Source organism: Balaenoptera ricei, chromosome 5 (assembly GCF_028023285.1).
Source record: "Balaenoptera ricei isolate mBalRic1 chromosome 5, mBalRic1.hap2, whole genome shotgun sequence".
In the NCBI taxonomy this organism is placed as follows: domain Eukaryota; kingdom Metazoa; phylum Chordata; class Mammalia; order Artiodactyla; family Balaenopteridae; genus Balaenoptera; species Balaenoptera ricei.
In genome coordinates, this window is record NC_082643.1 from 52,846,050 (window position 1) to 52,870,076 (window position 24,027).

General features: G+C 35.4%; 1 protein-coding gene across 9 annotated transcripts in view; it reads right to left on the reverse strand.

Moving 5' to 3' along the window:
- Positions 1-24,027, reverse strand: part of ALB (albumin) — a 135,536-nt gene that overhangs the window by 37,265 nt on the left and 74,244 nt on the right. The gene's annotated exons all lie outside the window — the stretch shown is intronic.

Consider the following 24,027-nt stretch of genomic DNA (forward strand, 5'->3'; position numbering starts at 1 on the left):
AGTAACATGTATAATTTTAAAAATCACTTAAATAGATTAATTATTCAGGTTCATTTTTGCTATTATTTATAAATCATATAATTTTATGAAAATAAGTTATATTACAAAGATTTTCAGAAGAAACTGGATGTAAGTGCCATGTTCAAAAGGTCATTCATTTTGGTTAAATTATCAATATATCTAAATACACATTTTTTCAATATATAGTCACAATATTGCATATAATTGCACATATTCAATATCTACACATACAATTTTTCAATAGCTTCTACTAGTTATTTTCTTTAAACAATGGGAGTCAGATTTCTGATTCAATCTGATGACCTACATGTCTGTTTGCTACATGTCTTTCTGTTTTTGTCACTGTTAAGTATCAATATATTCATAGAATTTAATCATATACCCTAGTAGGGATTTTTAGAGAAACCTTTAGCTAATTTTGAAATATATTAAGCATTCATTGTTTTAGTCAATCATTCCACAAATATTTACTGCATGCCTGCAGAGTACCAGGAATTATGCTATGGTATAAACAAAACACCTTGTTCCCAATACACCCCTGTTGAATAAAGTCGGTAATAAATATTTTCAACATGTAGTTTTTAACATGTTTTCATAAAATCCAGTGTGTGAGTGGAGACTATAGTGACGTGATTACACTACTAGAATTCTGTAGTTTACAAAAATCTTGGGACATTAGAAATGCTAGTGAAATTTCATTAATTTGAAAAATCCGTAGGTATAGTTGCTTAATTTACCTTTTCAATTACATATCTTACATGAAATTGAAATGAAACAAAAACTGATCCTCTCATATTCCATTTGATTTACATTATTCATCCATTTTAATATGTCATTATTTATAGACATGATTTAACAATTTAGTAATAACTTTTCAGAGGAGAGGAAAGAAGAAAAAAAGAAAGCACCATTAAAAAACACATATCATACACTACCAAATGTAAAATAGATAGCTAGTGGGAAGCAGCCACATAGCACAGGGAGATCAGCTCAGTGCTTTGTGAAAACCTAGAGAGGTGGGATAGGGAGGGTGGGAGGGAGACGCAAGAGGGAGGAGATATGGGGATATATATATATGTATAGCTGATTCACTTTGTTATAAAGCAGAAATTAACACACACAAATTAAGTAAAGCAATTATACTTCAATAAAGATGTTAAAAAAAAACCCCACACATATCAGTTCCAAGATGCTCCCTAATTTTAGAAATGTTACAACAATAAAACAAGTAATCATCTTAGATTAGGAAACTAAGGAATTTTAAAGGCCATTTTTGAAGTTAGAATCTTATTTCCATTCAACAGGATTTTTTGTACTACTCAGAGTGCAGAATACAAATTTAAATGCACTGTTCCTTGAAAATTAATAGACTTAACTTTTGTCAAGGAAATATCTAACAATACAGGAAGTGTCACTGCTTCAAATAACAAATTTATTTCAACCTATCAATTGCTATCAGAGTTGGTCAGCTGATTTTAATACCTAAGAGGTCACACATACCACCTCATACACTCTTACCAATTCTGAATATACATCAAATTCATAGATCATTGTAGTATTTGATGTTCTAGTCTCAAATTTCTAAAATTTAAGAAATTTTTATAATAAATTGTAGCAAATTTTATGTTTATAAGCACATACACGATAGCAAATTTGCTACACCAACAGAGAAATTACAGAGCTAATGAATTCACACGTTTAAACAGAATTTAATTTAATTTTATTCAAATTAACACAAAAGATGGTATTCTGGGTGCTGGGAAAAATAAACCAAGAGGTATGTGATATCAGTCAAATAATTAGAGAATCAATCAAAGTAGAAAAGTATATCTGACCTGATTCATCAAACCTAGTCACAATGACCCTTCCATGTTAAATATCCTTTTAAAGATAAAAATTATATGAGAGAACATACAGTATATCCTTAAAACTGTCTTAACTCTGAATTTGCTAATATCACAGTAATGAGTTACTGGACAAAGAAACTAGAAACCCAAAAAGCAATATTGAAATATATATGGGGCTGGCTAGACCTTTTAGGTGATAGGCTGGCATATAGTAAATGCACAACAAATATTTGACTTATTCAGTGAATAAGAGAATAAGTGAGTGACTCACTCAACATCCCAACACCCTCAATTAAAATGTATGTCTCAGCACAAGTATAAACTTGTACATGCAAAGGACCTTCAGAGTTGTTTGAAAGTAATCAAAACTGTGAATGTTAAATCTGCAATTTCTAAATATCTATCATTACAGATATGTATTAAATTTAGGAGTGACATAACTGAGAACTAAAATATTGCCTGCCAAATCAGTAAACAAAGGATGTTGCAGCCATCAAGCCACTATATTACAGCCTCCTGGGGGTGAGCCCTGAAGGAAGTCAGGATGGAGACAAACAGGGCTGTCCACTGCCAAGCCCATCTAGCAGTCAGCTGCTACAGCCACCACCAATGATGCACCTGAGGGAACTCAGGATACTAGCCCAAATAGCCGAGGTGCCTATCAAAGGAATTATTTCAATGAGCCGAGACTCTTGCATCTTCCCATACATAGAAAAGCACTAAATTCTTTAACTCGAGAGATCTGGTTTTCTTTTATTAACAGTAATATTTTGATGTTCCACCTACCTGGTCCCTGTTGCAAAAACTCCTATTTATCCTGGCTCCCCCCTTGTCTCTTCGGAGTAGTCTCTCAGAGTTATCTGAGATGCTGTGTCGCAGGCTTAAGACCTCAGATTTGTCCACCGAATAAAATATAACTCTCAACTTTAAGTTGTGCATTATGTGTTAAGTCGACATAACAGTAAATTCATTATCTGAGGGTCAACAAGAGACTCAATTGCCTCCAGAAAAGAACTAACATAAATCAAAATCTCAGGGAAAAAAATACTTTTATAGAAATGCTCGTTATAAGTAATAGCTCTCCCTTAATACAACACAACCATTACTGCCTATCCCCCAGTGTGGCACACAAGATTTTGCATGGTAAATTGAATTATATTGAATTAGTTAATTTACACACTTAGAAGTTTTCATGGTGAAGCAAGCATTGCAATAAAATTACTTTTTCTAGTGTTTTATCTAATAGAGTGAGAATATTCTTTTTTATAGATATTGCTATAAATTGAGACTTTGATAACATGTATTCCTGTTGCAAAATGCCTTGGACTGCTACTGCTCTATCCTCAGTATTCTGTGTTTTCCATAATCCACCAATCTTTTTTCTTTTCTTTTTGTCAAAGAGAGTAGAAATATTTCATTTAGTTGGATCCATCTTAAGCATCTGTAGCTTTACACTGTTCTCCCTCTTAACAAGAATTCTCATTTTGGCGCTCAGACAACCCACATACAATACCAGAAAGCAAAATTCAAAGTAAGCTTAAGGCAGCATCACAAAGCTAGAGGCTTTGAAATCTGGAATTTTGAAACTGCACATTAATAAGATTTTCTGCATACATAAAAATCTAAATGCATAAAAATAGAGCACCTTGAATCAGAGAAAGACAATAAATGCAAATCAGGGAACTCGAGCTTTACTTAGGTTTTCTTTTTTTTTTCCTTTATTTTTATTTTTTGTAATTGAAGTATAGTTGATTTACAATGTTGTGGCAATCTCTGCTATTCAGTAAAGTGACTCAATTATACACATATAGACATTCTTTTTTTATATTCTTTTCCATTATGGTTTATCACAGGGTATTGAATATAGTTCCCTGTGCTATACATTAGGACCTTGTTGTTTATCCATTCTAAATATAATAGTTTGCATCTACCAACCTCAAACTCCCACTCCATCCCTCTCCCTTCCCCCCTCCGCCTTGGCAACCACAAGTCTGTTCTCTATGTCTGTGAGTCTGTTTCTGTTTTGTAGATGGGTTCATTTGTGCCATATTTTAGAGTCCACATACAAGCTACATGATATGGTATTTGTCTTTCTCTTTCTGACTTACTTCACTTAGTATGATAATCTCTAGTTGTATCCATGTTGCTGAAAATGGCATTATTTCGTTCTTTTTTATGGCTGAGTAGTATTCCATTGCATGTATGTACCACATCTTCTTTATCCATTCATCTGTCGATGGACATTTAGGTTGTTTCCATGTTTTGGCTATTGTGAATAGTGCTGCTATACATGAACATAGGGGTGCATGTATCTTTTTGAATTATAGTTTTGTCTGAGTATATTCCCAGGAGTGGGATTGCTGGATCATATGGTAATTCTATTTTTAGTTTTCTGAGAAAACTCCATACTGTTTTCCATAGTGTCTGTACCAACTTACTTTCCCACCAACAGTGTAAGAGCATCCCCTTTTCTCCACACCCTCTCCAGCATTTATTTAAATAATAGACTTTTTAATGATGGCATTCTGACTGTTGTGAGGTGGTACTTCATTGTAGTTTTGATTTACATTTCTCTAATAATTAGTGATGTTGAGCATCTTTTCATGTGCCTACTGGCCATCTGTATGTCTTCTTTGGAGAAATATCTATTAAGGTCTTCACCTTGGGTCAGTTGAAGCTCTTAGATCTCAGTTCAACTGGGTGGGTCTTTGTAATCCAAGGGACTCAAGCAATCTGGATATTTCATGATCCCAGATAGATGAGAGTATACCCATCGGTAACAAAGCTGTAATGGGTTTATCTGCCTAATAGGAGTTTATTTAAAGTGATGTTGGACAAGTAATTCAACTTCTTTGGGTCTCAATTTCCTCATCTATAAAATGGAGGGATGGGACTGGATGATTTATAAAGTTCCTTCTACAATTTGGATTCCTCTGAAACCACTATAAAGCGCAGATTTTTCTCTCCATGTCTAAAAACGAACAAGTCCCTAAGAGTAAGTCTGTGTAGCACCAGGCAGGGGAAATGGGTGTTTACTCCCAAAAAGAAACACTTATATAGCACTTATGATGGACCTTGCTCCGATCATTTTACACATAAGCACTCATTTAATCCTCACAACTGGGGCAGGTATTATTTTTATGCCCAGTTAACAGGTAAGGAGCATGGAGCATCAGGTCAAGTAGTTCGGCTTGTTCCAGAGTGCACAGCTAGCAAGTAGTGGGGTCAGGATGCAAACCCAGGCATTTTGGCTTCAGAATCAGTGCTCTTTGCCATTCACTCTGCTGCATGCCTGAGACTCACAGAGCCCACAAACGTTATCCATACACTTAACACTGATTATTTCAGACTCACAGAATTCTTCCAGATTCCCTACACATTAACTAAGGTCAAGGGACAGGGCTGACCACATGTGTGTTGTAGGAGCTCTGGAAGGAAATGTTACTCAAAACTCCTGATGTTGCAAATTTAATTTAACAGTGGTTAAAAGTAACTTATCCTTGAAAAAAAATATTATAACCCTGAAGTTCCAGTCAACATTATAATGACATTTGCTATTAATTCCATTCAATATTATCTTTAGTTAGAAGCATAACTGAATATGGTTTAATTTTATATACTTTAAGGCTTGCTATTTAAACTCACAAATAAAAAAAAATTACTTGTTAGACCATGAGTATTTATTTTTAGTTTGAAATATGATCCACACAACTTAATTGAACAGGCACTAGTCTTTTATTCCAGGACCTTATAATAGTTGTAATAATGCTATATATCAATGCAACATAATTTCTTGCATAATGTTAAACATAACTATTTCAGTAGCTCTGGGAGACCATGAAAATAGTACAGAGAGAAGAACAAACATGTCTAAGGTTCAAATTCGAGTAAGTGGTAGCAAGACATAAAGCCTCGTTCTTCTAAGTTGAGGTCTAGTAGCTTTCCATTATCCTAGTCCTCATTTAAAATACCTAAAATAGATAATCAGTGAAAGAATAGAAAGATTTACCAACTACTACCCAAATATCTAAGAAATACATATGTCAAAAAAAATATTTTCAGAGCAGCATTTACCCAAAGAAAACAAACAATGAAAACAAACAAACAAACAAAACATGTTTTATTTTTGTATTTTAGTGGCAGGTGAAAGAATAAAATCAGAAAATAACAATGACAATTATGGTTTGGTTATGCATTGTAAGGTAGAAAGGCAAATCTGTCCTTTTAGAAACTTTAAAAGAAAACTGAGAACCTATCACAATAAAACTGGGAAAGGGGAATCTGAATGAGCTTTAGGAGGTACTTACTAAGTTAATGTGCTTGCACACTAAGCATCTATTAAATGAGTGTTCATGACGTTCAATCTCAACCAATTATTGTTTATATGGTCTCATTGAAAGAGCAGTCATTGTTAGCCAATGCATAAAAGATCTCTTCAATTAAAAGCATATTTGATTTATAGATATTTCCACTTCAGCGACTAAGACACTAAACAGGAAAAAGTCTAAAGTTGAGTTTAGCAATCAAATTGCAAGCCTAATCCTGTTGTTTGGACAGAGACCTTTGAAGACCCCTAATAACTGTGTTAGGCCACCTGACATTGAGTTGAATAAACTGAATTAAAATTAAACTCCAAAAAGAACAATTTAAAATTGTGGGGCATGGGAAAAAGCAAACATAAAATATAGTCACCCATCTGTAGAACCAAGTAATCTATAGTGGAATATGATTACCTGAATCTTGAGACAAACATTATTGATTAAAATGTGGATGATGGGTCTCAGATTAATAAACTCTTGCTTCCACTGATAGAGAGTCAAGGTTATCACTGCGTCTCTCTGAACAAATTCTAGAGCCCACGCATGGTAACCTTTGAAATTTTAACAGAGCATCACCAGGCTTGCACTGATTGCTTCAGTTTACATGCCACTGGTCATAGAACTTTGAACTGGCCATTTTTGTTTGGAAAACTTGAAGATACTGTATCTCTTTAAGTTAAACAAACCCTTGGACATACACACAGGCTGTTTAATGAGCGTTGTCCTTTACAAATGGAAAATTGCCCTGGTAAGGAATTGAATGGAATAGTACAAACCAAATGGAATAGTCCCCAAGCTGCAAAAATACTCAAATTTTCTATCTTTTCTCTCACCTACGCTCTATATGAAAAAAATCTTTGCCTTTCTTTTTTATTTTTCAAGAGAATGGTCCTATATGATATGGAGTTACACCTATTTGAATTTAACCTTAAAGGATCTTATTATATCATAGATATTATAAAACTTCATTCTTTTTGCTTTACAATATCCTTTATTCAAATACAGAGGTGTTTCTAAGCAAATTGCTGGTAGTGTAATTCTATTTTTCTGTTGAATTTCATGAAAATATCATAGGCATATTTTTAGAGGAAAAAATATAACCCCGTGGTAAACTAAAGCTACATTTAATTCTTTAGCAAAGAAAGTTTAAATTATTTAATTAAATAAATTAATTTCCCACAAACAGTGACAAAAATGTTCAGAATATTAATAATATTATTGGTACATAATTACTACACCTCAGAATAAAAATATCAAACAGAAAATAAACAGCTGTGTTAAACTCTGACAGTATTCATTTATTTGTCTATTATTGAGGTTTTAAACACATTGGCTTTTGTTTTTTGTCTAGATTTTTCTACTGCTTCAGACTAGGCTAGAAGTTGGTAGAGGTTAGAATATGTTCAAGTACTATCAATGCAAAAATCACCCAATCCAAGCCCTACAATGACACTGTGGCCAATCATAGTGACAATTCAGTGAACTACTCTTATTGCCTTTTCGTTTCCTAAACTTTTAACTCAATCATGAGCAAAGATAATATATGAAATCTGAAGTTCAGCCTATGCATCCATTTGATACAGGGCAAGTTGTGTGACTAGCCCATAATGTGACAGGAGCAGAAACTCAGTGGGAGATCCTTTTCTCTATACCTCAATCTAACAGAAGCATTCTCAAAACATGTTGTTCAAATGACATATACTCACGTTGCTTATCCTGCAGTAAAGAGCTTTTTAAAGGCATTTCAATTTGCATGCCATTGGGTGGAGCACACCCTATCTAGTTTACTACAGGAACGTCACTCCCAATAGTCTTATACCTAGCCTAATTCATACGTTTGTGTTATACCTGCTTGGTCTTTGTTGACAGTTGATTTTCTAACCCTCTTTTAAGCTGGTTGGTATTCCATTAGAGCAAAGAGAACTTCAGGAAGATCCTTTTTTATCATAACAACTAAGGAGAAAATGATTGCTTTAAAATCTAGGAATATTTAAAATTTTATAATTCCCCCAATTAAAAAATAAAATAAATATAGTCAGGCTGATCAGGGAGTGTCAGGAAGCCTGGAGCTCTGCAAGCCTCATTCCTACTCTGGCAAAGGAGTCCTGGGAGCACAGGATGCCTGGATAGTAGCAGAGGCAGGCCTCCCTGTGGGGAACAGAAAGATTAAAAAAAAATGGAAGTCCTGAGGCCTCCCACCCCTGTAAGTCACATGAATTAACATGTAGAGCTCAGTTCTTAACAGGAATTTTCAGCACATCTTGTAGTCAGATCCAACCTAAGGAAAAGTGTGTCACAGCCATGGTTCTCCCATGCACAGTTACCTGATAATGACTCCTGTGTGAAAACTACTCATTTCCTCTTCGGTTTCCTCCAAATGCTTTCTACCTCCACCACTGCTCTGAACTGCTTCTCAAGTAGAGTATTCAACCTCAGTAGGAAAATATTTGCTACATGTTTCATGCATATGAAAGGGCCCAGTCAATGGCACTTGACTTGCCTCTTTTACATTGACTTCCATAAAATTACATTATTTTAGTTCCTCATCTTCTTCTTGAGCCAATTGTTCTCTTTCTTATTTGCTTACAACTCTTCTTTTATCATCTAACAAAGGGCTCCTTCGCCTTCTATTGAATCAGTCAGAAGTCATTTAGTTTTCTTTTTTGGTCTCTCTATTTACTCTCTCTCTCTCAGTTTTATTGTAGTAATGTATTAATGGACACACATACTTCAAACCACAAGCAATCCTGCACGTTACTCCTCCCACAAATATCGTCCTAGAATATCATGTGCAATCATTGCTCTCCTTCCACTCAAAAATTTGTAATGATTCTCTATTGCTGAAAAAATTAAATCCAAACTAATACTGTGCTGGACCCTGTGCTTGGTACACAAAGGGGAGTGGGGACAAAGAATGTCACCTGCAATATCAGTAAACAAAGGATGTGGTGGCCATTAAGCCATCAGCCAATGCAGCTGCAAACCCACGTCCCCACCCCAACCCAAAGGTGCACCCTGAGGGGATTCATGATGGAGAAAACAGGATACTGACCCTAGACATTTACTGTGCATATCAAAAGAATTATTTCAATGAGCCCAGACTTTGCATTTTCCATACATAGAAAAGTGCTAACTTCATATGTCTTGTTTTTCTTTAATTAACAGCATTTTTTTGATGTTCTGACTACCTGGTTTTTGTTGCAAAAACTCCTAAATATCCTGGTTCCTCCCTTACCTCTTCAGAACAGTGCCTCAGAGTTATCTGAGAGCCTGTCTCCCAGGCTCAAGTCCTCAGAATGTCCACTGAATAAAACATAATTATCAACTTTTAGGTTGTGCTTTTTTTTTTTTCAGTGGACAGAAGCAGCATCTCTTCAACCTAGAAATGAGAGTCTCTCAGAATCTGAATCACTCCACCAACTTGGGATGAAAAATGCAGGCTCTCTTAGGGCAGTGAAAATTCAACGGATTGGTGAAATACAATGTGCCAAAAAAAGAAGATTGCACATAACTGGTGTTCAGTAAATGCTTGTCAATGAACTAGAGAGCCAGGTTTCAATTCGGGGAAGGAAGTATATAGAAGAGAAAAGAAATAGGATTAAAAGATTGGAGATCCAAATATGCCAAATGGATAAAAGGGGTCGATAAGAGGAAATAGTGAACTTAGAGAGGGCGTGAGCTAGCCGAAGGTAAAAGAAGTAATATCCGTAAACAGCTGGATACCAGTAGTGATCCACAAGGACCTCCTACAGACAAGGAGAGGAGAACCTTAGAATGAGAGAATACAATTATTTCTGAAGCAAATGTTAAAAAATAAAGCCAATTTACTAAAGGCAAGAAGGCAGAGGCAGATAAATAGACATAGACATGAAAATATAGACATATTTAATGACAATTTTAAAAAATACTTTCTTTCTGGCTTCTTTGTATATGATCTTCTCCCTATTTAACGCCTTGAGGAGGATTAAAACTGTTATACCAGGAATGCAAAGAAAAGCAGTGTTAATATTCACCTATCATTATAGGATTTTCAAGAGACACAATAATCTTGAGAAATTTTTTCCAGAGAGGATTTACTCTTTAATCTTTTTCATCCACGTATTAAAAACAAAACTTGTATGGTTTCAATCTACATTGTCTTTTTTTGTTTGTTCGTTTCCCTTTTATAAGCTTTAGAAGGAGAGAACTCTGAATGTGAATAAGGGACATTCCATTCTACCCAGGAATGAAATGGAGAGTCTTTCCAGAGGAAGAATAGGAAAAGCAAAAGGGAAATAACATGGCTAATGTCACTCTGATACCTGTAACAGAGAAGTAAGAAATAAGAAGATGTAAATTCAGATACATTGAGGAGTAAACCAAAAGCAGTTTCTACTGCTTCCCATTTGGAACTCTTTAAAAAAAGTTTCCCTCACAAAGTATCTACTGAGCGAACATGAGGGGACCCTCACAGAGCAGAAATTAACATAACTGCATAATGATAGAGTTCTTTAATATGATCTGCAACATTGTTTCTTACTAATTTTTAATCATATGTTACATGAATAAAGGAGAGATAGTGCACTAAGCTCATGGGTTTGAAGTAGGGGTAGGACAACCATCTGCTTTGTATCCGAGTGTAGCCAAATATGGTCCTCACAGAGCTTTATCATAGTTAGGTGCAGACAGCTGAATTTTATCATTTTCTCCCCTGTGTGGATAGTATGCTGTAGAATCTTGTGGAATAGGAGAGTTAAATGCAGGAATATTGGAAAGAGGATTAACAGTACTCCAGAGCAGTAAAATTTAAACACATACACGTGGCAGATTTGGAAAGCTAAATCTTAATCATTTCTTTAGGTTAGCTTTAAATCAGAAAAGAAATGAAGTGCTGAACAGTGACCATCACACTGACTTTCTTGGTCTGTCTAGTGATAAGAACATGGTGTTCTAGACAGGTCTCAAGCAAAGGGGCCCAAAACATTAGGGGTAACAGTCCCTTTGGCAACTGTTTAATCAGTAAGTTCAATGTCACATGGAAAAGTTATCTAGAACATTCACAATGTGTCTTATTCCAGAGAACCCACCCACACATGTTTGTCTACTATGTGCTCTGCCACAAAATTTTACCACTCCTAACAAGAGCCTGTTGACCCAGCCATGAAGTACTAAGCACGGGATTAGAAGTCACACATTACCAAGATAGAGCTCACTTCCACTACAAAAAATAACCTAGGATAAACATCCCTTCCTTCTACTTTTTCCATTCTTATTCCTAATATTTTCTCATCACTCTGAACAAAACACCATGTCTCCTTTATTTCAAACAGGCCTTTGGCATTTACTTCCAGACAAGATACAAAAGTTACTAACTTCCTTTTTTTCTGATATGAGCCTCCTTCTCACTTGCATGGAGAGAATTTCCTCTCTCTGACCCTTTATTTACTGCTAAGTTCGATGTTCAATGGGATTTTAAAATATCTAGCCTTGCAGGAAAGAGCATAAATGGGAAATAACCAGTATCATTTGCCATTCTGAAGCCACCAGGTAAATGTGAACCCAAGTAACACATGTGTGATCCCACTACCATTCTAGGGGAGTAGGTCTCAATCCTTCATGTGTTTAAAATCATCAGTGGGGTAGTAGGATGTCTCTTACTAAATCATATTCTTCCAACAACATTCCACACTAAGAATGATTTAATCCCAATTTTCAAATGATCTTCCAAAAGGTACAACTGTCATTATATGCAGACGACATGATAGTATATAAAGAAAAACCTAAAGACTCCACACAAAAACTACTAGAACTGATAAATTCAGTAAGGTAGCAGGATACAAGACTAACATACAAAAATCAGCTACATTTCTTTACACTAACAATGAAATACCAGAAAGGGAATGTAAACAAATAATCCCCTTTAAAATTACATCAAAAAAATAAAATATTTACTTAGGAATAAACCTCACCAAGAAGGTGAAAAGCTTATATGCTGAGAACTAAAAAACATTAATAAAGGAAACTGAAGATGATTCAAAGAAATGGAAAGATATCCCATGCTCGTGGATTGGAAGAATTAATATTGTTAAAATGTCCATACTACCCAAAGGAATCTACAGATTTAATGTGATCCCTCTCAAATTACCCATGACATATTTCACAGAACTAGAACAAATAATCCTAACATTTATATGGAACCATAATTGCCAAAGCAATCCTGAGGAAAAAGAACAAAGCAGGAGGACTAACCCTCCAGACTTCAGACAATACTAAAAAGCTACAGTAATCAAAACAGCATGATATTGGCACAAAAACAGACATATGGATCAATGGAACAGAACAGAGGGTCCAGAAATAAACCCACACACCTATGGTCAATTAATCTGCAGCCAACGAGGCAAGAATATACAATGGGGAAAGGAGAGTCTCTTCAACAAGTGGTGTTGGGAAAGTTGGACAGCTGCATGCAAATCAATGAAGTTAGACTACTCCCTCACACCACACACAAAAATCAACTCAAAATGGTTTAAAGACTTAAATATAAGACATGACACCATAAAACTCCTACAGGAGAACATAGGCATAACATTCTCTGACATAAATCAAACCAATGTTTTCTTAGGTCAGTCTCCCAAGGCAATAGAAATAAAAGCAAAAATAAACAAATGGGACCTAATCAAACATATAAGCTTTTGCACAGCAAAGGAAACCATAAACAAAATGAAAAGACAACGTTCAGACTGGGAAAAAATATTTGCAAATGATGCGACCGACAAGGGTTAATTTCCAAAATATACAAACAGCTCATACAATTCAATAACAAAAAAACCCAAAAACCCAATTGAAAAAATGGGCAGAAGACCTAAATAGACATTTCTCCAAAGAAAACATACAGATGGCCAATAGGCACATGAAAAGATGCTCAGCATCTCTAATTATTAGAGAAATGCAAATCAAAGCTACAATGAGGTACCACCTCACACTGGTCAGAATGGTCATCATTAAAAATTCTACAGGGACTTCTCTGGTGGTGCAATGGTTAAGAATCCGCCTGCCAATGCAGGGGACACAGGTTCAAGCCCTGGTCTGGGAAGATCCCACATTCCACGGAGTAACTAAGCCCATATGCCACAACTACTGAAGCCTGTGCACCTAGAGCCTGTGCTCCACAACAAGAGAAGCCACCGCAATGAGAAGCCCACGCACTGCAATGAAGAGTAGCCCCTGCTCGCCGCAACTAGAGAAAGCCCGTGTGCAGCAACAAAGACCCAACACAGCCAAAAATAAATAAATAAGAAAAGAGTCTACAACTAGTAAATGGTGTGGAGAAGAGGGAACCCTCCTACACTGTTGGTGGGAATGTAAATTGGTGCAGCCACTATGGAAAACAGTATGGAGGTTCCTCAAAAAGCTAAAAACAGAGCTACCATATGATCCAGCAATCCCACTCCCAGGCATACATTCAGACAAGACTATAATTTGAAAAGATACCTTCTCCCCTATGTTCACTGCAGCACTATTTACAATAGCCAGGACATGGAAGCAACCTAAATGTCCATCAACAGATGAATGTATAAAGAAGATGTGGTACATATATATAATGGAATATTACTCAGCCATAAAAAGAAATGAAATTGGGTCACTTGTAGAGATGTGGATGGGCCTAGAGAGCGTCATACAGAGTGAAGTAAGTCAGAAAGCGAGAAACAAATATCATATATTAATGCATATATGTGGAATCTAGAAAAATGGTATAGATGACCTTATTTGCCAAGCAGAAATAGAGACACAGATGTAGAGAACAATTGTATGGATACCAAGGGGGAAAGAGGTGGGGTGGGAGGAATTGGGAGATTGGGATTGACACATATACACTACTGATACTATGTATAAAATAGACAACTGATGGGAATATACTGTATAGCACAGGAGACTCTACTAATGCACTGTGGTGTCCTAAATGGGAGGGAAATCCAAAAGGGAGGAGATATATGTATATGTATGGCTGATTCATTTTGATGTGCAGTAGAAGCTAATACAACATTGTAAAGCAACTATACTCCAATAAAAATTAATTTAAAAATAAAAAAATAAAAAGTCTACAACTAGTAAATGTTGGCATGGAGAAAAGGGAACACTCTTACACTGTTGGTGGGAACGTTAATTGGTGCAACCAGTATGGAAAACAGTATGGAAGTTCCTCAAAAAACTAAAAATAGAACTACCATATGATCCAGCAATCCCACTCCTGGGCACATATCCAGACAAAACTATAATTCGAAAAGATACATGCACCCCTATGTTCATAGCAGCACTATTCACAACAGCCAAGACACGGAAACAACCTAAATGTCCATCAACAGCTGAATGGATAAAGAAGATGTGATACATATATATAATGGAATATTACTCAGCCATAAAAAAGAATGAAATAATGCCATTTGCAGCAACATGGATGGACCTAGAGGTTATCATACTAAGCTAAGCAAGTCAGAAAGAAAAAGGCAAATACCATGTGATATCACTTATATGTGGAATCGAAAATACGACACAAATTTGAAACAGAAACAGACTCACAGACATAGAGAAGAGACTTGTGGTTGCCAAGGGAGAGGGGGTGTGGGGGAGGGATGTACTGGGAGTTTGGGATTAGCAGATGCAAACTACTATATACAGAATGGATAAACAACAAGGTCCTACTGTGTAGCATAGGGAACTATATTCAATATCCTGTGATAAACCATAATGGAAAAGAATATGAGAAAGAATATATATATATATATATATATATATATATATATATATATATATATACACACACACACAACTGAATCACTTTGCTGTACAGCAGAAATTGACACAATGTAAATCAACTATATTTCAATAAACTTTTTTTAAAAAATGATCTTCCACATCTAAATGCAATACTGCATCAATATAATGCGATACCATGCCCTATGCAAAGAAATAAAAAACTCTTATAAATGCATATAAAATTATCTCTAAGGTGTACTGTTTAGGAAAAATCACAGTGTATAATAAAATAAAATAAGCACAAGAGTTTTTAAAAGTAGTGTGTCAGGAGGGACATACAGGTATTGACTCGTTCATGGTAAAAACCATGTGGCTTGACTCAAGTGATCTGGAAGGATATGCAAGAAAATGGTAACACTAGTTGACTCCTGGGATGCTGGAGCTGGATGACTATGGAACGGTTATGGAATGGATACTTTTCACTGAATATTTGCTTATGCCTTTGTAAAAATGTGAATCATGTTAGTGAATTATTCATTCAAAAATAATTGAAACTAAAACTGAATAAATATTTAAGACATGAAGTAGTCTTGTGAATCTTAGTACTAGTATATTTTATTGTATCGTCATAATAATCCTAGGAAAGTATAGATGACATTCAAAATCACATATTTCATAGACCTTCTCATATAGTTGTCACAACCGGCTATAGCAGCTGAGGAGAATGAGAAACTGCAGGAGCATCCTTCAGAAATTACATCTAGCCTTAAAGTTTTTAAATCCAACATTAACTCTCAATCATTGCACATAATATTTTTCATTCTATAAGCATTGGAGAATGGTAGAATTGATATTAAAGAAATTAAAGAAAAACAAAACAGAAAATTTACCCTTTGCAAAAGCAATCATTTTCATTCTAGTTGGAAACTAGGCAATAAGCTATATTAATGTACATTTTATTGGACAGCCCCTCTAAGATTATGTGGTTCTCTCAAGCACACACCATCTCTTACTTATCCTTGTAGCACCCAGTAACTAGAAGAGTGATTTTCAAGTTATGTTCTATGGGCCCTGCGGTGCTTCAGATATTCTGCAAATATTTGATTTTATTTACTTCTTTTTAAATACATATATAGCTTAAACTATGTGTGTGTATACACATATATATACATACATATCTATGTGTGCTATATACATAATATATAAAATATATATTTTATATATAAACATATTTAATTTAATGTTTTATATCCAAATTGGAGACTTTTGAGACAATGAAAATATTAACTTCTGGGGACTTCTCTGGTGGCCCAGTGGTTAAGACTCCATGCTTCCACTGCTGGGGGCATGGGTTCGATCCCTGGTCCGGGAACTAAGATGTCACATGCTGCATGGTGCAGCCAAAAAAAATGAAAAAAAAAAAGAAAATATTAACTTCTATGGCTAGGCCAGCTTATTTTTATATAAATCTAGGAAAAAATCTTCTCTATGCATATATTAGAACTTTTTGAAAATGTCAATGCTTAGGAAGTTCAAAACTTTACATTGGTGTTTTTCTAAAATTCAGAACTGGACGTATCCATGGTATGTAAAATTCTATAGAAGATTCATTTTGTTCTGCTGCTCTCCAAGCTGGATGGGCAATTTCAAACTGATTCTATCTAGTCCCTCTTGGGTCAAGGAAAATATTTAACTTCAAGTCACTTCAACCCTTAAAGTGGCTAAAGTCTTCACCCTTTGGGGAGTGTGTGCATTACAAGTATCCTGGGTCACTGTCCGGCAGAAGATTATCTGATGGGGGGCTAAGCAGAGCTTCAAGGTACAGAGGATGCTACTCCAAGGTGGATAAATGATGGAGAACTGACTGTTTTGGTGGCTGGTTTTGACCAGTGACAACAATAGAACAACATGGAACTCATCCAGGTTCCATGAAGCTTCCTGGTGCTAGAACATATGAGGGAGACCTGCTTTGGCTGGTTGGTGTGAGGGGGTGGAGCGTGACATTCCTTCTCTTACCTCTTCCCTAGTTATGAATAATTACCTCCTAAAGGTAGGGAAATTTGCTCTTCAGCTATGCATCCATGTCTTTACATATTTTTGCACCTCTCCTCCCCCTCAAAAATAGCATACAGGCAAAAAAGCAAAATATCCTTGAGTTACAAGTTAAATAAGGTTGTGAGCCCTAACTGAGGAATTTCAGGGGAAGGAAGATATAATTAATACTCAGAAATGCATGTGCCATGCTCAGATAAATGTCAATAAAGCTTTAGGATATCTGCCTACTTTTCTCGAATCATAATAATCACATGTGTGAAGACCAGTGAACTTCCAACAGGAAGCATCATGAGAGTATCATAGTTTTATCACTTACTGTAAATTTGGGATGTTTCTTGCCTGTTATATTCATGATAAATAAGGTAAGTAATTGTTAGATATTGTTGGTGATGTAGTTATAAAATGAAGTTATTCTCTTATTCCTATTAACCACAGTTATTTTGAGGTTGCAAATCATGCTGTTTCTCTTTTTCCTTTATTTTTAACTATTACCATTTGCAACTATTTTTCCTTTTTCCCCAGCTTTACTGAAGTATAATTGACAAATAAAATTGCAATATATTTAAAGTGTACAACGTGATGATGTGATGTATGTATACATTGTGGAAGGATTCCCACAAAAAGTTAATTAACACAACACTTCACAAAGTTACCTTTTTTTCTGATAAGAATGCTTAAGATCCACTCTCTGCAAATTTCAATTATATAATAGAGTGTTATCAGCTGTTACCAGTATTATACCCACTGTGCTGTACATTAGATTCTCAGAACTTATTCATCTTATAATTGAAAGTTTGTATCCTTTGAACAACCTCTCCCCATTTCCCCACCACACCCCAACACTGGCAACCACCATTCTATTCTATGAATTTGACTTTTTTTTTTTTTTAGTTTTCACCTATAAGTGATACCAGGAAGTATATCTTTCTCTGTGTGGCTTATTTCACTTAGCCTAAGGCTCACCAGGTTTATCCCTATCGTTGCAAATGGCAGGATTTCCTTTTTTATTAAGGCTGAATAATATTCCATTTTATATATATATGTATGTATGTATATACACACCACATCTTTATCCATTTATCTTTCAGTAGGCCTTAGGTTGTTTCCATGTTTTGGCTATTGTAAACAATGGTGCAATGAACGTAGAAGTACAGACATCTCTTCAAGATAGTGATTTCCTTTCCTTTGGATATATAGCCAGAAGTGGGATTGCTGGGTCGTATGGTAGTTCTATTTTTAATTTCTTTAAGAACCTCCATATTGTTTTCCATACTGACTGTACTAGTTTACATTCTCACCAGTAGTGTACAAGGGTTCCTTTTTGCCACATCCTCACCAGCATTAATCTCTTGTCCTTTTGATAACAGATATCCTAACAGGTATTAGTTGATATCCGACTATTGTTTTGATTTGCATTTCCCTGATGATTAGTGATGTTGAACACTTTTCATGTTCTTGGTGGTTATTTTTATGTTTTATTGGAAAAATGTATATTCAGGCCATTTGCTCATTTTTTAATTCGGTTGTTTGGTTTTCTGCTATGTAGTTGTATGAGTTCCTTGGATATTTTGGGTATTAACCTCTTATCAGATATGTGCTTTGCAAATATTTTCTCCCATTCAATAGGTCACCTTTTCATCTTGCTGATGGTTTCTTTTGCTGTGCAGAAGTGTTTAAGTTTGATGTAGTCCCAACTTGTTTATTTTTGCTTTTATTGTCAACTCCAAAAAATTATTGCTGAGATCAGTGTCAAGAAGCTTATTCCATAGGTTTTCTTCTAAGAGTTTTATGGTTTCTGGTCTTACATTCAAGTCTTTAATCCATTTTGAGTTGATTTTTGTGTGTGGTGTAAGATAGGGGTCTAATTGAATTCTTTTGCATGTGGCTATCCAGTTTTCCCAACACCATTTGTTGACGAGATTATCCTTTCCCCATGGTTGTATACTTGGTGCCTTTGTGGTAAATTAATTGATTATATACATGTGGCTTTATTTCTGGGTTCTCTATTCTGTTCCATTGATCTATGTGTCTGGTTTTTTTGCCAATACCATACTGTTTTGATTACTATAGTTCTGTAATATAGTTTGAAAACAGGAACTGTTTGTCTTGCTCAAGATTGCTTTAAATATTCAGGATCTTTTGTGGTTCCATACAAATTTTAGGATTTTTTTTTTCTATTTCTATGAAAAATGTCATTGGAATTTTGATAGGGATTGCATTGAATCTGTGTGTAGATCATTTTAGGTCATATGGCAATTTTAACAATATTAATTCTTCCCATCCATGAACATGCCTCCACAGAGAATGCTTGCTCTTCCACTTAACAACTGCTTCTTTGTTTGTTACGGTTCTGTGGGACTCACAAATGCAAACCCTATTGGCTCTCAGGGCTAGGTGATTTGGGGGCATATCTCTTGGGTGGCAACCTTAAAAGTTGAGGCACTAGATGTGTGACCTAGACCCTCAGCTCCTCAGGGAGAGTCTGAGAATTAGGGGTCCGCTCCTGATTGTTGTGCCAGGTGGGGTTTATGGTGAAAATGTGTCTTAGCCTTTCCTACTCCTGTGTGTAGCTGTATATTCAGTGTATCCATGGGAAAGTCAGATCTTGCCATCTTGGTGATGTCACTCCAGATACTTGTAACTATTTTTCTTGAAACCTTGCAACAAAAGCCCTTCTAGACATAAATCAAGGAGGAAGCTTAAAAAGACTGCAACTGACATTCATGAGCTCCATTACCCAGACTTATGTTTGATCAAAACAGCCTTATTGCTCTCACCAATTGGCTTTATTTTATTAAATATTTTAATTTGAATCTGCAGAACAAATTTATACTAAGAGAAAACTGCTTTTGTCTGTGTGTAAATTGGCGCTTCAATATACAAAGTACATTATATTCACATATTGTTGTCAAAAACATTTGAAAAACACTGGCTTAGGTCAATAACCATGACAAAAAACAGGTTTAAAATAAATTCAAAATTCCCTTCGTATCTAAGTAAGACCATTTTAGCCTCAACAAAATCCACAGTCATGTAGTATGGTTAAAAAACAAAATTTGAGAATTTATAGGTTGGAGAGTAGTCTTGCAAATATTGTTACTTCTATCTTTAAGTAAGGAGATAATATAAGAATTACAAGAGCCCTTGTGAAATAACTTGATTTCAAGAACTTGATTTTAATAACCATGGATGTACAGAAAGAACTTATCTTGTTCATGTAGGGGTTAGCTGTGATAATCAAGTCATAAATAATAGTCTTATTTATATTCAGTAGCCCTTAATATTCCTGCAAATTTGGTAGAACATATTTTACCATTTTAAAATATATGGCATTTACTTATAAACTAGAAAATGTTGACATATGGTATTAATAAATTGGGGTCTATAAATATAAATTCTCATAAAGGAAATAACTTTCTCAGGTTATTTCACAACTGTCATTCATTCATTTAATGAATATTATTGCTGCATATTAATTTTAAAAAACACTCCTACTGTCATGAAATTTACATTCTAGCACAGGTAGACAGACAATATTAATGTAATAAATAAGTAAATTACATAATACTTTAGAGAGTGCATAGTACTATGGAAAAATTAAAATTAGAGCAGGTAAAGGGAGATTGGGAGTGCAGGCAATATAAGATTGCTTGCAATTTTAAACAAGACAGTCAGAGTAGACTTCACTGAGAATGTGATATCTGAGCAAACACTTGAAAGAGATAAGGTAGGTGCCACATACGTATGTGAGGAGTGAGTGTTCAAGATGAAGGGAACAACTAGTGCAAAGGCTCTTGAGACAGGAGAACCCCTGATGTGTTGGAGGAATATTAACACAGTCAGTGTCAGAGTGAACAAAGAGAGAGAGACTAGAAGGAGAGGAAGTCAGACACGTAATGACAGTAGATCATATAGCATCCCACTGGCCATTGAAAGGATTTCAAGTTTCACCCTGAGTGAAATGGAAAGGCAATGTAGGGTTTTGAGCAGAAAATATAGCAAACTTAATATTACTCCTTCACAATAAATATTATATAATAATATATGTAATAGCAAATTATGAGGTTCTATACGAATAAAATGACTTATAAAATTCTTCCTCTAAAATTTTAAATTCTGGGGAGCTTTTATTCTAGACACTCTTATAAAAATTATTGAGTAGTCATTGTGTTCTAGGTGATGTTCATTAATTAATTGAACAAATATTTATTATGTGCCTAGTGTGTGTCAGGTGTTACTCAGGCCCAAAGATAGGCATCATGGACATAAACACAAAAGCGTATAAGTGCACAGGGGTAGGGAGAGGGAAGGATGCTCCAGAAAAGCATCAACGTTTAAATTCTAGTTTCACCATTTACTAGCTGTGTGACCTTGGCTAAGTTCCTTAACCATTTTCAGATTCAGTTTTCTCATCTGTAAAAGAGAGTAATAAAAATATTTCTTACACTATAGGGTTTTGTCAACATTATTCTGGTTGTTATATGGAAAGCAGCTATTAGGGAGAGTTGTTAGGAGATATTGCAGTTGTTTAGGGGATAGTCCAGGGTAGTGGTAGAAGTGGTGAGAAATCGTCAAATTCTGAACATATTTTGGAATTAAAACCAATATGACTTAATGATTGATGGATTTGATGTGGCATGTAAGGGAAAGAGATGAATCAAGGATAATTGCTATGTTTTGGCCAAAGCTACTGAGTAAATGATGGGTCCATTTCATTGGGTTGTTGAGACTGGAGATTTGGGAGAAGGAACTGAGTGTTATTTTGGATATGTTATATCTCAGTTACCTGTTAGGCATCCAAGAAGATTTCAAGTAGGCATTTGGATATATAAATTTAAACTCAAAGGAGAAGCCAAGGCTGAAGATTTAAATATGGGATATGCCAGATGGTAATTATACCATGAGATAAAATTAATTGCTTAGATAGAGAAAAAGAAGACCAAGGACTGAGCTCTGCGTTACACCAATAATCCAAGCTCAGATATAAGGGGGGAGTCAGCAGAGGAAAGAGAAGTGGTCGGTGAAGTAGGAGGAAAACTAGAAGAGTGTGATGTCCCATAAAAAACATTAAGGATAAAGAAATGAACAGTTATCTCAAATCCCCCTGAAATTTTGAGGAAAATGAGGCCTAAGATTTGACCATTAGTTTTGAAAAGATGGGGTCATTGTTGATTAGTAGTAGTTCCAGTGGAGTCATGTGGCTATCAGCATGACTGAAGAGAGAACTGGAGTGGGAGTTAAGAAGTAAATGTGGAATAATAAGTAAAGACAACTCTTTTTTCCTGAATTTTGCTATAAAGGGGAGCTAAGAAATGACGCTGTAACTAGAAGTCTTGGGCCAAGTGAGACTTTTTAAAGATAGTGGTGATATTTATATTCTGATGGGAATGATCCAAAAGAAAGGCAAAAACGAATGGTGCAGGAGAAAGGATCTAAATGAAGGAGAAAATCCTTGAATAGGCCAGATGCTATGGGCTCCAGCACACAAGTTGAAGAATAGTCTTTAGACAGGAGCTAGGATAGTTAAGCCACTGAATAAGAGAAGGCAAAGTTTAAGAATAGGTGAAGACAAGATGGTAATTTTGGGGTTGGAAAGATGAGGTAGTTGTCTTCTGATTGCTTCTATATTCTGAGTGAAGTAAGAATCACGGTCATAGCTTAGAATGATGGGGAAGAGGGAAGTATTTGTTCTGATTTCCTGATATTTTTTTCTTCTTGGAATCTTTGGCCACTTCATATGCATGTGGCCTGAGCAATCATACAGGACCCTGCACCCAGAAGGAATCCACACTTGGTTTAATGCTCTGCTGCTGCAGTCTTGAAATTCTTAATAATTTTTTAACAAGGAGCCCCATATGTATTTTGATTTTTCACTGAGCTGCAGAAATTAAATAGCTATCCTTGCTGGGAGCTTTTGAATCTTTGTCACCAGTGTTCTAGAATTTCATGAAGTATCTTGGTATGAGTTTTTTTCAGCCATTGAACTGGATCATAATTTGGCCTTTTCAAAACAGTAATTACAGTTGACTTTTCAAGAACACGGGGGTCAGGGATGCTGACCTTCAGCAAAAATCTGTGTATAACTTTACAGTCATTTCTTTTTATCCGTGGTTCCTCATCTGCACATGGGCATCAACCAACCATGGATCGTGTAGTATTGTACCATCACTACTGAAAAAAATCGTATGTAAGTGGACCTGCACAGTTCTAACCTGTATTGTTCGAGGGTCAGTTATAATATCCTTCAGGTCTAAGGAACTTCCTTGCATTGCTTCAGTGACAATTTCCTCTTTTCCTTTTTCTCTTTATGCAAATCTTATAGTTTGAATATTGAACCTCTTGTACAAATGCTCTAGTTTTCTCATCATTTCCCTCCCATTTTGTATGTCCTTGTAGTTTTGTTCTACTTTCTGGGCTACTTCCTCAACTTTGTTTTCCAATCCAAATTCTGGTTTTTTTTTTCCTTCTATCATATTTTAAATTTATTTCTGGTTTTTCAGTTCATGTTTTGATAGTCTCTTGTTTCATAGTTTCTGTGTTATCTTTTCTAACTATAGATTTTTGCTTTGTTTTGTTCTCTTCTGCTACTAGTATTTTCTGTATCCTCTGATTGTGTTTGTTTGTTTTCTCATCTCCCATGTAAGAGACTCCTCTCAAATGTCTAGTGAATCTTGGTTTTCCATACATATTTTAAAATTAGACAATAAATATTATTTGGAGATTTTGTAGTCTTTGTGGAAAGTATTGACTCTGGGCTTTGCTGCAGGGTGATCGTATAATCCAGACATTTTGTTGTTCTTTACTCTTGGGTCTGTTTGCTTCTTCAGAGAGAAATTTTCCTAATTTCCTGCTTAGATATAGAAGTTTGGCAGCCAGTCTTCTGGCCATCAGTGGAGAAAAGGGAGTTGGGATCTCACTACTTAAAATGCTGACTTTCATTTATGTTCCCTATTTTCAATATGGCATCTCATCCTTGCTTCTGAGTTCAGAGATTTTCTCGTTCAGCAACTTTATTGACTAAATTTTCAGTAATTTAGTATAATAAGGGAAGG